General features: G+C 36.4%; 1 protein-coding gene across 1 annotated transcript in view; it reads left to right on the forward strand.

The window, feature by feature from the left end:
* Window positions 1-205: 205 nt before the first annotated feature.
* Window positions 206-16,407, forward strand: part of CPS1 (carbamoyl-phosphate synthase 1) — a 155,751-nt gene continuing 139,549 nt past the window's right edge. Inside the window, exon 1 of the mRNA XM_008999418.6 lies at window positions 206-332. The gene's annotated coding sequence lies outside the window, so the exon portion shown is untranslated. The remainder of the gene's footprint in view (window positions 333-16,407) is intronic.

A 16,407-nucleotide genomic window follows, 5' to 3' on the forward strand; every position in this document is an offset into this window, starting at 1 on the left:
CATTGGAATTCCAACATCTGAGCAAACTCTGGTGAAATAAGAATTAACTGAATTAGATAATGGGAGCTCCAGGTTAAAGTCCTGGCCCTAACACTAACTAGCTGTGAGATGTTAGGCAATTCCCTGTTCTTATCTGAGCTTCTGTTTTGTCATCTGTAAAACAAGCATGGACTAGGTACTGTTCTTTATGTTTCTTCTAGATCTCACTGTCAGTATAGAGAAGCAACTGGAAACACCATCTCTGCCTTATATCAGCAGACTATTTTAGGACAGAGTAAGTAGTTGGTTGCTAACAACTTTGAGGGATACAGGAGAAGGGAGAACGTAAAAAGGTAAGTTGGTTGTGGTGTTTGCACACTTTATTATTTTAATTTTTTTGTATAAATTTAAGAGACACAAGTGCAATTTTATTCCCTGGATATATTGCATAATGAGGAAGTCTGGGTTTTAGTGTAGCCATCACCTACACAATATACATTGTACCTGCTAAACAATTTCTCCTCTCTCACCTCCTTCCTACTCTGCCACCTTTCTTAGTCTCCAGTCTTTTGTTCCACACTCTGTGACTATGTGTACACATTATTTAGCTCCCACTTGTAAATGAGGACATGAGGTCTTTGATTTCCTGTGTCTGAGTTGTTTCACTTAAGATAATGGCCCTCAGTCCCATCCATGATGCTGCAAAAGACATGATTTCATTCTTTTTATGGCTGAATAGCATTCCATGATATATTTTCTTTATCTAATAATCCAAAGAAAGAATGCTCATGTAGGCACATATAAAGTGCTTGGCATTATTTCCCGCAGTGGGTATGCCTGGAGATGAGGCAGAGATGAACTGGAAAGATTGATGTTTCTTTGACCAGCAATGTTGACTCTTTGCTCTTTACCAGAGGCAATGGCCTCATTGTGCAAATCAAATATGTGCTTAGTGTAGGGTACCTGAGGTCAAGGGCTAGCTGTATAGATGACTATGAGGAAAATGCAGTCTACATTCTATGATAGTCATTATTTTTTGTATATTCCCCAAAGTTTTGGTATACCATATTAAGAAAACAGCATATGCAAAAGCACCTACCAGAACAGCTGTCAGAAAGCAGGAAACCAATGAACGATACTCCCCTTCTCCTAGCTTTCCCATGCCTTCCTTCTAATATGTACTATGCTCTTTATCTTTTATAAACCTCAGGAGCCCTCTTATGGGTCTCTGACCATTCAGGGTTCTCAGTTTAAGGCTGCCTCAGGCTTTGATTTTTTTTTTCCTATAGTTTTGCTTTTATAAAAATTTATTGACTGTATATATTTTTCCTTCTTGGACCTCCATAATAACTAGCTAGTGTAACCAAAGGGCAATTTATTTAGAAACAAGGTATTAACTTAACTAATGTTTATTGAATGGTTCCTGTATTCTAGTTAATATTATAGTGATGAGGATATAGTAGGAAACAAGACTAGTCAAAGTACCTGTCTGCATGGAGCTTACACTTGAAATATTGAAAAGGAGGATTATAAATAAGTAGGGCATATATTATTTTTGTTTCCCCAAATATATTTAGCTGTCTCTTTATTTTATGGTTTCTGTACTCCTGTATTTCTATGGGGGAACTTGTCATCCTTATTTGATTGGAATCTTAGTGGGACTGTACCTAAAATTACTCCAATCTCCCTTAGCCAATTCATGATATATTGGACCATGCTGGATCAATCAGATTTCTCTGTCAGGTTGAGTAACAAGAAAATAATTGGTGTGAATTCAGCTCAGAAATGGCACTCTGACAAGGCCATCGACTCCTGTTTCCTGGACCCTCAGAGCTTCCCTCGTTCTTGCTGGTCCCATGGCTTTATTTCTTGGCTGTTCTTCCTGTGCAGAACCTCCTTCGGTGTTTCTTACTTAAGTTGCTGAGTGCACTTTTGTGTTGCTTGGAATCCAGTAGTCCTAACTTATACCAAATCTGGTAAAGTAAGAAGTATCAGTTTTTAAAATCTTTATTTATTCAAATTCAACTCTCAGGTCTCATCCACTGAAGAGGCAGGAAATCAAATCTAATTTTTATTGGAAGGGGATCCTCCTTTCTTGTAATGATAAGAACTAAGGAGTCGCCTGTCATCATCAGTCATTTTTCTACTTGGGTCATTATTGAGATACCTATTATCCCAGCTTCTGTGCCACACCAAGGACAAGGAAATCTTTGGTATGGCTGAGTATCCCTGAGTTAGGCTTCAGCTTCTACAGCCGCACCATGTAAAACTTAGTATATATAAACAGATATAATTTCTCTGAAACTTTGTACTTTCCAGTTAATTATTCTGCTGGGAAACCTCCCTCAGACAGTTAACTTATCTGAGAGACTATGTTATCTTTTCAGAACAGGGCAAACTATCATTTTCATTCTGTCTTGTTCACTCACCTGTCCTCTCTAGGTTACTCTGGATTTGTGTACTGAACTCAAGGGAACAATTAATTTATTCATTCACTTAGCATTCGTTTATTAGTTTTTGCATGTCTTCCAGGTCCTGCATGAGGCTTTGGAATTATAAAGAACTTCTTACGGCTTTTGCCTGACTATGACTCACAGTTAGTTAGGCTGGGGAAGGTAAAAGGTTAGTGAGCTGGTGGCTAAATAATCAAATAATTGTAGCAGTGATAAGGGACACAATAGAGGTCTAAAAATAGGCATAATGGGAGTACTGAGGAAGCTCTTGAGTCTGTTTGGAGATGTCATACAGTGATGGCTTGCAGGAGAGGATATCTAGGCTGAGCCTTAGGAAACAAATAGAAATTTGCTTAATATACAGGTGGAGTAGGAGTAGTACATTCCAAGCAAAGTAAAATGCAGAGAGAGAGAGAGAGAGAGAAAGAAAGAAACAAAGAAACAAAGAAGGATAAGAAGGAGCAGGAATAGGAGAAAGAGAAAGACAAGGACAAGGGTGTGAAAGGGAGACTGGATGAGAGAAATGAATGGCATGTACTAGAAAATGCGAGTAGTCCCACATGACTGGTATGACCTCAATGAAGAATCCACTGGGGAACTTACGGGAGATGAGCATGGAAAGGGATGAAGTATGGTGGGTAAAGAATGAGGGATGAGTTCCTGTCCTTTGCAGGGACATGGATGAAGCTGGAAACCATCATTCTCAGCAAATTAACACACGAACAGAAAACCAAACACTGCATGTTCTCACTTGTAAGTGGGAGTGGAACAATGAGAACACGTGGACACAGGGAAGGGAACACGGGTCCTGTCAGGGTATGAAGGGGCTAGGGGAGGGATAGCATTAGGAGAAATGCCTAATGTAGACGACAGGTTGATGGATGCAGCAAACCACTATGGCACATGTAATACCTCTTTAACAAATCTGCATGTTCTGCACATGTATTTCAGAACTTAAAGAAAAATAATAAGAAAAAATAATGAGTTTTATAATTAGGCTGTCTTGGGTAAAAATTCCAGCTCTACTCCTTTGGTGCCGTGGACTCAAGAAAGTTACTTAACTCAGTTTCCTTATCTGTAAAAGAGAGAAGACAGTAATATGTCCATTTTAACTTGTTGAAGGGACTAAATGGATTTATGAGTGAAAAACACCTAGCACAGGGCCTGCTGCATAGCAGAAATCAAGACATTTTTTTCCCTTACTTCCCGGGTGCCCCTGCCCCACACACCCTGAAATCTATCACAGGAGCCATAAAACTGAAGGTTACTGATAAAAAGTGCTTGGTGAATACATTTAGGAAGCAGTAAGAAACTAAAGAGACAGAATGAAGCTGAATTAAAGAGAGACTTTGAATGGCTAACACAAATTATATTTAAAAATCACAAAGATTAAAACATTACTTAACTTCTAGCATAGTATTGAAATGAAAACAGATACCAATGATACAAATTGCTATGATCTTGTCACCAATCAATACTGTCATTTATCCATAATATTTCTGTTTGGTAAATGCCAAAATCTCTACTATTTTCAATTTTTACAGATTTGCAGAAATACTATGTTGGTGTAAAAGTAATTGTTTTTGGCATTAAAAGTAATGGCAAAAACTGCAATTAGATGGCGTATGTACCTTTGAATTTTTATTAAAATTAACCCTTGATATTTTTAAGTTATTCAACAGCCTTTTTTCCTCTTTTATATTTTCTCTACCTTCTTTCTTTCCCTTAAGAAACCACTGTTAATATTTTGGTGTATTTTTCAATTTTCAACAAACACTATACAAACAAAAACACCTATACTAAGTTGTTGTTCATTTTCCTAGAAATGCAACGAAGTCATTTACATTTCTTGGCAACTTACTTTTCTTACATACAAAAATACGAGGGACCTCCAGCTAATTACAGGACTCCCATAAAATGGAATATTATGTACATATTGAAAACTAGTCATGGGATCTTCAGATTTACAAGGGACCTAAGAGATCACCTAGTCTAGTGGTTTCTGAAGATGTCACCTCAGTTTAATTATTGTCTTAGAGGGTAGAGATTTTGAACATGGGAGAAGTGTTGAAAGTTCTATTAAATATTAAACTTGCAATGACAGAAACATAGATTTGGAAGGAGTAACCTGGGGCCATCTTTCAGGTCCAATTTTAATGTAATTTTATCAGGAAGTGTTTCTTGATACCCCTGATCAAGATAAGTCCCTTTTTGTGTGTCTTAATAGAACCTTTCGTTTGTGCTTTGTTATATTTACTAGCATACTATTAATAAATTATTTGTTATTGTCCATCTTTGTATCCACTATACTTCATTACCTAATATATTCTTGACAGATTAAAAAAGACTAAAAAATGAATGAATAAACAGAGAATTTTTTGTGGGAGAGGGGCAGGCATACAGCTTTATAATTTGATGCAGTGGAGTGGAAGAAGGTTGCATCAGAGGTTCAGAGACTGATATATTCTTGTGAATTCATGACACTTAGTGTTATACTCCCTAGCATTTGAGGACCACTATAAGCTTGCATTTATTGGTGTTCTTAGGAATGCTCAGACTCTTGGTATGAGGTTTGCAGTAACCGAATACATGGGGATATTGTTAATTTAAAATGGGAGCTGTCTCTTTAAAGTGCTTACATCCTCAACACTGGTCAGCCTGTTTTGGGGGCCTTGAAGTAGCACTCAATTACTTGTTTAGTGGGTGTATAATTAGAACAAATGGAAGTAGATAATCTTGAGGCACATTTTATCTAGATTGCCTTGTGATCAGATAAAACATTTTTACCCCACCACAGAGAACAGAAACTTTTTTACTGACCCAATTGCAGTCTCTCTGATGTACACAGAACTACTTTAGATCCCCATAAATAGTGTTTTCACACTTATACACGATTTCTTTGTATAAACAGCACCAGTTAAGCTTTTTGGTATTCTTTTAAGTAAAATATTATACATTTGAGAGACTGTCTCCTCTTATTATGTGTTGATTTAATTCATTTAATGATCAACTTCATTTCTTTTTGTAGTAAAGGTTCTTCTGGTTACAAATAATGGAAATCACTAAGTCAAAGAAAAGGTAATTTATTGGAAATACACTAACGTAGCTCAAAGAAGGGCAGGATGAATGAAACAACAGTGCCTTAGGAAAGGCAGGAACAGTGCCACATCTGGGGATCTCAGTGGTGAACCTTGTGAACTAGGAAGCCATCCCAGTGGTGTCTACTACATTTTTATTCATTTAGCTCCAATTTCATGAGTGTGGGGGAGGAAGATCTCTGTTTTCCTATGTACTTCTGACTCTAATAGAAAAAGGTCAAGAGGATTTGGAATAGGGTGCAGTTAGTAGTAGGAATTGAGACAATTTTTTTTCTTTTGCAGTAAGTTCCTCAGGAAAATTTGACAACATCATGGCTAACTGAATATGGGACAAGCAACAAAAGAATGAATAGAAAAATGTTAACTTTTACAGCATGGGTTATTGAGAAAATAGTGGTGTCCTGAGTAAATTTGGAATGTGGAGTGCTTTTTTAAGGGGAGGAGACTATTACACATTTGGCTTTATGCATATTTGAAAGCATGATGATGAGATGTCCCTGTTAAGATTTTTAAAGGGAGTTATAGTGAAGATAGAACTGGGAATATATAAAGCTAGTGTTAGGACAATCAAGAAACAGAGCACTCCCTGTGGAGTTAATTTTATATGTTTTGACTCTTCCCATTTCTTCGAACATAGGAACAAAGGCTTAATCATTTTTCAGTCTCCTAAGACTTAGCACTTAGTAGGTAGCAAAAAACATCATTGTGACATTAAATTGAGCTGACTCTTAGAAAGCAAAGAGCAGAAAAACAAGAATAATTTCCACTTTCTCTTGGAACTAGTTCAAAATGTTGTCTTCCTTTTAAAGGCTCTGCTAGAATAAACCTATTTTAGAGTCTACCTCTTGTGATAACCAGGGAGTCTATCTCTACCATTTGTTTTGTCCAGTCAGGTTTATGCAATTTGAAAAAGGTATTTTCATTTGCCTTCTCTTGGTTGTTGGACTTACTGCATTACAGTTACTTAAGCCATAACATTAGTGTCTTGAGAGAAAACAATGAGAGATTCATTTTAGCCTGTGCTTTCCTTTGAATCTGACAAAAAGAAGAAAAAGTCTGCAAAGATAGCATCCCAGAATATTTTTGCTTACTCTTCACTACTTAATCAATACTTCCACCAGAAGTAAGACAGAATGTCTTACTTCACATTAGAAGCAGAAGCTAGGTTAAACATCCTGATAATAAGTGACCGTATTGTGGAGATAGATGGGGATGGATAAAGTATAGATTCTATTTGGTTTCATTTTAACTGCATTTATTCTGTCCCCATTTTATTGCCCATTCATTGCTCCATGTCAGTTCAATTCTATTCTATTTCAACTTGAGATATACACACAATATAATGCTAGACATTTTTAGTCAAGAGCATTTTCAAATCTTGTCACCAGATTAGTCTTCTCTTCTGAGGCATTTCACGCTCCCTATAGTAAATTGTAGTTAATTTAAACTTCTAACTATTTTCAACTTGTAGACTTTAAACATCTTATTAAAAAAGTGTAATATAATATCTTGGTAAGGGTTACCATTGTATTTCTATTGATAGGAAAGTGGATTCTGAAGGCAACTTGGTGACTTGTGTAAAGGCATAGGGTGATTTAGCTAAAAGTTGGGCACAGTGATAAAATTCCTGTAAAAAATGCCTTGTTCTATTGTTAAGTAATACAGTTTTTGATAAGCAGAGTTACTGAACTTTCCAAATAGATTAGACTCTTCTGATTTGGAAATGTATTTGTGGAAAATGCCAACAAGTTTTTAAAATTCCATTTATTTTTTAATAATTTATACTTTTTCTTCTATCATCAACTATGAAAATAAAATTATTCACTATTTTCTATCAATTTTTTTGTTACATTGCTATGATAGCCAAACTACTGAGCATTGTATAAAATTCTGCTGGCCACTTTACAAGAGAGAGATTTACATAAGATTTTTTTTGGCTCTGGCCTGACCTGAGGGGTGTTGCATTAGAGGACAGCTGAATTACAGTACCTATCTTTTATCAAGTGTTTTCAACACTGTAAACTCATCCATAAAACAATGTGTTGGGGTGTATATAACTATTTTCATTCCTTAGATGAAAAAGCTGAGGCTGAGGAAGGTTATATAGTTTAACCTAAGGTGGTACTTGTGAGTGGCAGTGATAAAGGCAGCTGTTAAACTGAGTTTAAGAAACTTTCTGCAGCATCGTAAATACTGTCTCTCCATTTATTTATGCTCCAACTTCCATTCATACTCTAGTTCTGTTATGCTTGTAGCTGGCAACCACCTACTTCAGGACAAACTGGAGAACTTGTTAAAAATAAAGGTCCCCACCTCTAACTAGCAATTTCAATCCAGCAGATCTAGTGTGCCCCGATAATATGCGTTTCTAATAATCATTCCTATCAGTTGCTATGCACAATAAGCTTGGACAACAGTTACCTAAGTTAATATCAGAAAAATGTTCATGAGAAAGAAAACTTTTAAAAATCTTTATTCTTAAGTTCTGTTTAAAAACTTTGACAAATTAATAATGTTGTCCTAAAAACTCTTTCCGTGACATCAGTTGAACAAAACTACAAGGTTTGAAAACTCTCCAGGATGTGACTTAAAATTTCTGATCTCTAATACAGGAAAAATGGTGCTAGATGGCACAACTTGTCTGCAGGTTGAGAGATCATGGACCTGGTCTTGGGGCTGAAAACCCTGGGGAATCAATTTTAGCCACAGAGGGAAAAGACGGGGAGAAAAAAGTACGAGCTCTGCAGAACAGATAATTCTCTGCTCAGTTTGTAATTTTGAACAGTACTCTTCTGCCAGCCGTTAGCTCCTGTGGTTTCTATTTAGCATCGTGTAATGGTCTCTCAATTGTCAAGTGATTTACTAGTTATTTTAGGATTTCTGTTTCTTTGGTAGTTATTATTCCATGCCTACTGAAAAACTGAACAATAAAAGTAATCAATTGGGAACATTTTAATGAGGCAATCCAACCCGAAGCTTTGCATTCAAGTATTTGTTCAAATTTGAGGAGGTTATGCCTACCAGCTCTGTTTTACTTGGCTTACCCAAAAGGAAAAGACAAAAAAGAGGAGACAATTTCTGGTAACTTTGAGCTGCAGGAGTAAAGGTCGTTTATGGGGAGGAGTGAATAGTAGAATGCTCTTTGTACAGATGATGTGCTTAGATTATTTACAATCCACCACCAAAAAAGATTTGGAAACAAGATTATAATTTGCCCTTGATATGAAGTGAAACTTTAGCTAAGTTGTAGGATCTCCTGGGTGTTAAAATTTAAGTACACATGGATAGTCATATTTTTTATGTTTTCTTTTTAGGGTATATGGTTTTCCAGACTGCATTGTTCTTGTGAGGCGAACACCTTGAACATAGTTTTTTCTATTATTTGCTGGAAAAATGTATACTCCCATATTAAATTAGCAGCTCAAGATTTCTAAGTCAGTGAGAGTAAGATTTTCTGATTGGTTCACATGATACTTTCTTCCAAGGACGTGGAGTACTGTTAACTCTGAAAATCCCATAATTCTTTGGTATTCTTTTAAAGTTAGGTCTCTGCTTAACTCTACATTTCTGCTCATGGTTTTTATTTAGGGGCACTGGGGTGAAAGCTTAAGCGTTTCGCCTTTCCTGTAGTAAATTGTAGTGAATTTAAACTTCTATTTTCATAGTAAGTGTTTCATTAGCCTTCACCAGATTACAAAGAACTATGAGGCATTTTGGAGCGTATTTAAACAATTTTGGAGGGTTATAAGAGAGCTCCAAACGTCAAAGTGAAGCAACAAGGTCTGTGTCATTGCCAAATTTCAAGAGAAAAGGCTAATTAGTCTTTGACCTTGGAGCTATTTGGAAGGGGAATATGTTGCTTGGAATGTATTAGATTAAAAATTATTCTGAAGAGTAGAGAGAGCACCTGATAAACTACTAAATGAATGGCTTTATACTTAGCAGTTCTAAATTCCAAATTACTCTCGTTTTGAAACAGTCATACGTAAATGTGAGGTAAGAGCAGATTTTTCTATTTATCTGCTGTATCCTCTTAGGACTACGGTGATGACTAATGATGGAATAAGAATAGCAATAGCTGATATCTATGTCTGTTTTTTTTTAATTAAAGTTTTTTAGGTCAAGAAAGATCCCCAAATGCTTTAGATTTTCCTGTAGTGGTATATGTCCCAATGCTCAAAGTTTTGAATTGCTCTGTTAAATTAAATTGCTCTCTCAGATTGAAATCATTTTTTTTTTAAATCTTTGGTTTAGGAAACAACTATTTCTAAATAAACATATGTGTTTACCAGTGACTTTAGTGCCAATAAAACAGTTTCTATTCACAGTACCTTATATCTGGTAAGCAGGTCTACCAACTGGACAGAGAGCCAACCCATAGTCCAAATGGGAAATATTTTTAAAGTTTTGATAGGACACAGTACTCAGTTTTAAAGATCATACTCTTTGATTATGATTGACCAGGTCTCCTAGGTTAAATAGGTCTTCAAGAAGGTGATCCTCCAAGAATTAATCTCAGTTATCAAGCTAATGTGGGCACCGGACAATACCATGAGAACAAGGGGCCAATTAATTTGGGAAATATGGGGAAGAGCAATGGTGAGAGGGGAGGAAAGTCACTTTACAGGTGTAAGATTTTCTTAGAGAGTAGTGTGACCATGAAGCACAGGGAATTGCCATCTGGAAAGGCTTGTCACTGTCTTCCCCATACTACTTCATAAGGATGTCATGCGGACTCAAAGAAGACCATGGAAAGGGTTTCTGGTTTTCTGAAGGGTTAAATATAGGTACAGTAAGGGTTGGGAGAACTGAAACCCCATGAATAGAGTCTTGAGATTGCAAAAATAACAATACCAACAACAAGTAGTAGCTAATAGTTCCATAACATTATATGCTAGACAACGTTGCATTCACTCCGTCTAGAAATCATGCATTTAATCTTCACTACAACCTTATGACATAGATAATATCATTATTCTATTAATACAGATGGAAAACTGAGGTACAAAGATGGTAATCAGGCAATTTTCCCAAGTTCACTCATTTAGTAAGTGGTAGAGCCAGAATATGAACCAGGAAGTCGGGCTCTGTGTCTGTGTTCTCAACTACAACCTTCCCAAAGGAATGCATTTCCTCGTACATATTTGTACCAGTTAAGGCTGTGCATATCAAGATTCACTGGGCTGTAAACAGTGGTAACATGTTTTTATCTGACTGTGAAACAATAAAAACTCATATTTTCTGGAAAGTAGTTCCTTTAAGAATTTCCTAGCTTTGTGACTTAGAGGCTTCTTGGATGATCCCCAACAGCTATTTCTGGAAGGAACCTGAGGGATCATGCACCAGACAGTGGCCTACCAGGAGGGATTAATCGAATGACCACTGATAAAACTGCAGGAGCAAGTTCATTTCAGAGTAATCAGAAATTGTCTTTTGTTCCTCCATCTCTTCAAAGGAAAGCCACTGAGAAACAGGGCAACCAGTCGCTAGAACTCTCCACACTTGGTTTAATCAGAATGTGAATTGTTGAATTAAGCCGGTGTCCTTAGCTGACCATTGTTGGTTGCTCCTTGATGAGTCAATGTGTAGTTTGAGTGACAGAGCCATGTTGGAGGTTCCTGCCACATATTCTGATGAGTCAGCACTCTGTTTCTGCTGTCACACAGCTTCTTAAAAGGCATCAAGATACCCTGTGGGGAAATAAGCAGTGTTTCGATGGCAAAGAGACTGCTTGCAAGGGGCTGCTCACAGACAAGCATGTTGCTTAGGCGTGCAGCCAGCCCTACGGTGACTAATGGATGTTCTGCTCCCTTCTGGTGTATCTTCACTTGTGCTGGGAAAGGGATGAAAGGCACCTTTGAAAGGGGAGGAACCATAGTAATCACTTCATCTCTCTTCGGCTTTATGCAAACTCACTCTGGAAAGATAAATGATTATCCAGTCCTGTAACAACTCCTCAAAATCATTACTATATATTGCTGTGGGCCTGATTTGTACATTTCTAGGATTGTTCCACTGTGGCAGTTATTGACTGCAGTCTGTAGCATTGATTGCATGTTTTTGTTAACTTGAAAGTATCTTAGAAGGAATACGCAGTAAATTTTGAAGAGGTCTCAGTGAATCTACTTGACATGGAAATATATAATTGATGAGATGTTGTCATGGGTTTAAAATTTACAGTTATAACTCAGGTATGCAGAAATGAAACATTTTATTTTTCTGTTACTGAACTTAACAATGTCAAGTCTCCAGTTGGCTGAAAACAGTTACTCTTGCTACTTCAATTTAATTTAGTCACATTTAGTTTCTTCAGTCAAATTCTGTATTCACCTCCTGGCCCCTTCTTTGATTATCCTTATAGATGATCTAGGTTACTGGGTGGCTTATAGGTGATCCTGGCATGAGGGGAAGAGTGTCCTGTTCCTTGGGTCTTCTCTGGTCCTTGCTGGCTTTTGCTGAGACATGGCAGTTCTCTTCCAGCTTGTGGACCTCATGTGTAGCATCTGGTGTATTGGGTCTGCATGGGCCTGCCTAGGCCTCCGGGCTGGATGTTCAGGCTCTATACCTCATGCCCTAACTCTGGCTCTCTTTAGGTAACAGGCCTGCGGAGCACTTCCCTGTCTTTCCTCGGGGGATGCTCAAGAACTCATGGCTGCTTTCTGTGCAGAAAGAACACTCTGAAACTCTAGGAGGCTTCTTCAGGCTCATCTGCCTAAAACATTCCCCAGTTTTTGTGGTGGCCCTTCTGCCATGTCTGCCATGCTGCTTTTGTAACATGCTGAGTGAGGGGTTTTCCCAAGAGCTTGTGTTTTCTGGCTATGCTCGGGGAGCAGGTTTTAGTCATCTATCCCTGTCAGAATGATACAATAGGCTCAGTCTTTCTTACCCAGTTCCCCTCCCAAACGCTCCACACATTAAAAGATTTCTATCTACCTTTTAGTATTTAAAAAACCTCATGTTTCATTCCTTCTTTAAGTTTTATACTATAAATGCTATGCTGAGTCATTTGAGCTCTGGCTCACTGGAACCCACAAATCCTTTTTCTCACAATACCAGAAAGCCTAGCATCCCAGATTGGTCTCAGCTACTGACTTTAAAAAAGATTCGAAGATCAATATTGATGAATGATAACGTGACTCTTTGAGGTATTTACCATCTCCTCTGGAAATAGGGAATTCTGGCGCTTGATTCAGCAGGTAAGGGAGGAAACACAAGGACTCCCGGGGAAGAAAATACATCTGTTAATATTTCAAAAACATTATCCCAGCTATGACACTTTCTCTTTTTTACTACATGCACTTTAAAAATAGTTTAGTCTCTTCTCCCTTTTTCCTTCATTTTTTGATAATGACATTGAAATTTCCTCATTATTCGGTAAAGTTCTACACAGCATAACTCCTGCTTTTCCAAGTCAGATTGCTGCCCACCTATAGACCATCTAAAGTGGGCACCAACTATGAGAGAGGTGCTATTATGATCATCATTTCAAGGTGAGAAAACTTATGTGGAGGGATTACACACATCCAGATTCACTCAGCTCGTAAGTGACCATGTTGGGATTTGTGCTCAGGTCTGTTGACACTATCCTGCCATTTCCAATGCAAGTCTATTTCAGAGTTATCATACACATATTGAGTTAAATCTATCCTGAATCGACTACATGGAGATAAAATAAAATGACTTTGTGTATACATAATTTTTTAAAACTACATACAATTTTTAACTTAAATAGAAAATCAGTTCTCTAGTTACTAATAACTTCAGTTTTTTTCTGGGTAGTTTAAAATGTATGTATGTTGATTTAAGCAGTTCAGGTGCTTCTTTAGATATAAACTCCATGGATTGGTAATCCAAAATTTGCTAGTAGATCTTCAAAGAACACTGAAACTACATATACCAGCTGTGGATATTTACTGTCATAAATAACACTTTTGTAGAGAATACTTTAATTTGCCTGGTCGATCTTATATTCATAAAGAGAGAAATGAGAGTAAGGGAGAAATAACATAGGAGTCAATTATTGGCTGGAAAACTTAAAACATTTTTATATTACTCCTTAAAGTTAAATAATACAGGATAAATAAATATGAAGAGAAAGAAGCCCATGTGGTGATTTTACTGTTTCACATGTTAGAAATATAATCATTTGAAAGTCACTGATGAATTTATATCATATTCATGAACACACCAGAAACTCAGAAAGATATAAAGCCTAACATTTTCTTCCTTAATGATGCCAGATGCATTTTAATAGAAATTTCTTAAACTTTTGTACTTTGACGTGCTGATAAGCTGCAGCATGATATTATATATTATCTAAAGATGAATTGTGGGTTTTGGATTTCTATTTCCTTAAATCATCAGCAGATTCAGTTACAGTATATTGCTAAAGGGTTAATTTTCAAACCAATTAGTGATGAGAAGGGCCAGTGATAAGAAAAGGGGCAAAACCCAACTATAATTGGTAAAACTCTTTCCATGTGAATAATTTTTTTTCTTTTGCATTTGCTGTGTGTTCTGAAGGAATGACAGTTGTGTAATTCAGTCTGGTTGGAGTGACAGGCATAGGGTTAGTAAAGGCTTTGTGTATGGGATGGTGCACTCAAGCATGAACTGCCATCCTCCTCCCGTGGTGTGTCTGCCACACGTAAATAGCATAAGTAAGGTCTACCAAAACAGCCCTCTGAAATATTAAGCATCGACATACCTGAATGCTTTCTAGGTGTTACAGGTGTACTGTTCAACTGCTGTTCAATAGCAGGCTTAATCAAAAATGATAGCCTGATTCCAAGGTGGATGTCTTATACCATCGATTTGTAGTAAGCCACCACATTTCCCTGAACAGTGTGGGTTTTATATGAGAATTATAAGACAGCAATGATTATTTTAGGATCAGAGATGCTGTGATTCATCAGGTACTGTTGATGGATGATGCACTTGCTTAGTCTGGCCTTGTGCAGAGACTCAAGTAATTTGTTATACTACAAGACATGTGCTGTTTCCTCTTCCATACTACTTCCCAATACTACTAATTCTTTCAAGGCTAATGAACAACACTGTATTAGATAAAACTGTAGGCTATACATAATATTAAATATATGTTTTGTATATATGTGTATATCCTTTGCTATACAGATAAGGTATCATGCAAAAACCATGTAATTCTTAACTGCATTTTTCTGGTAATTAGCAAGGGATTATCTTCCTGTAAAACACGGGTTCTTCAATCCTCCTGGTTTTGGGGAGCACAGAAGGATTCATTATATTTTCTACACTGGTCACTTTTGTTTGTTTGTGGTGGGATTTGAAATAGGAATACAGATTGTATAATTACAAAATGAAATTCAAAATTAGTAAGTTGCCATTTTCAGATTTTTTTTATGTTGTTCCAATATGATCTTCAAGTTTTAAAAGCCATTATAAACTTTACAAGGGCTTATTTTTTTCCTATTATAATAAAGCCTGTATCCTTATTTCTTTCAATATTTATCCAGATACACACATAATTATAATGCCACATTTGAAATATCCTGCATTTGTATATTACAGATTGCATGAAATAGGCCTGAATGGAGGTCAGGCCTGAGATCTTTAAGAGAACGCAGGAAAACTAAATTTCATATTAGCTAAACTTATTTAATATATTAAAATAATATTCTTATGCATTTTAATATTCTTATGCATTTTCTTTTTTAAATAGAAATTATCTTGTTTAAAATAGCAATCTCTGTATTTTTTGATGATGACGTTGATCCCTATTTAATTACTACTGCATAATTAAAATTCAGCCCTTTGACATCAATGCAGATGGTAGGGCTACAGTGTGCAACTTATTAACTTTCAACATTATCCAATACATTTACTTGCATTTTGTTATAATTTCTGTATTGTAAACATATTGGAGATAAAGCAGAAAATAAATATATATTATTATACTTTTAGGTGACCATTTTTAGCTTCATATATTTTATCAAGTTTCAGTAACATGAGTAGTGTATTGCCATATTCTCCATGTAAAAAAATTAAAATATTACAAATAAGACTAAGATATTCCTATGGGAAAAAAATTCCCTCTGCTGGAGGAGAAATTTGTTACTAATATGATAATAATACCCTTTCAGACCCTTTTCTAGTCACTTACAGATAAAAATTGTAGTACTGGTTGTTACATAGTATGTTTAATTAATATTTTACTGTGCATATTGTTATATAAATTGTTTTCCTCACTCACGGGTATGCCTTATAATTCTTTTTATTTAGGCTTCATGACTAATTCGTAGGGGAACCTCAGGAAGATCACTTATGTGCTTCACTTTCCACATATGTAAAATAGGGATAACAACAGAATCTGCCTCATAGGACTGCTGAAGGGTGACAAGGAGAACACTTGTGACACACTCAGAACAGAGCCTGTGATATAGTAAATTCTGTGTTAGTATTTGCTCTTATTCTCAGTGTATAAAGATCTACTTTGATCTTTTCATCTCATTTCAATTTGTGTAAGGTATTCCACAAATTGGCATACTGTGTTTTGTAATAATCTGTATTGATTATTTCCAAGCAAGATTTGGAATTATCCACAGTAGGTTCAAATGTGTGAAACAGTGCCTTATTTAATTTATTTTTTAAATAACTGATCTGATCAGTTTCACCTACCAAGAGCTAAACTTGAGTCTACTCTGGTAAATTTTGTCTCGAGTCCAATGCTGCAGTCCAAATACTCCATTTAGGTATTTGTATTTAGTACTCCAAATACTCCTGTCCTTGTTTGGTCGACTTGCTCCGTTTTTCCAAGTTTGACCTGCTTTTCCTGTTCCTCTTGAAGATGGCATCTGGTTGTTGGTTTACATGATTTGGTGGTGCAGAAGGAAAGAGTG

Source organism: Callithrix jacchus, chromosome 6 (assembly GCF_049354715.1).
Source record: "Callithrix jacchus isolate 240 chromosome 6, calJac240_pri, whole genome shotgun sequence".
Lineage (NCBI taxonomy): Eukaryota > Metazoa > Chordata > Mammalia > Primates > Cebidae > Callithrix > Callithrix jacchus.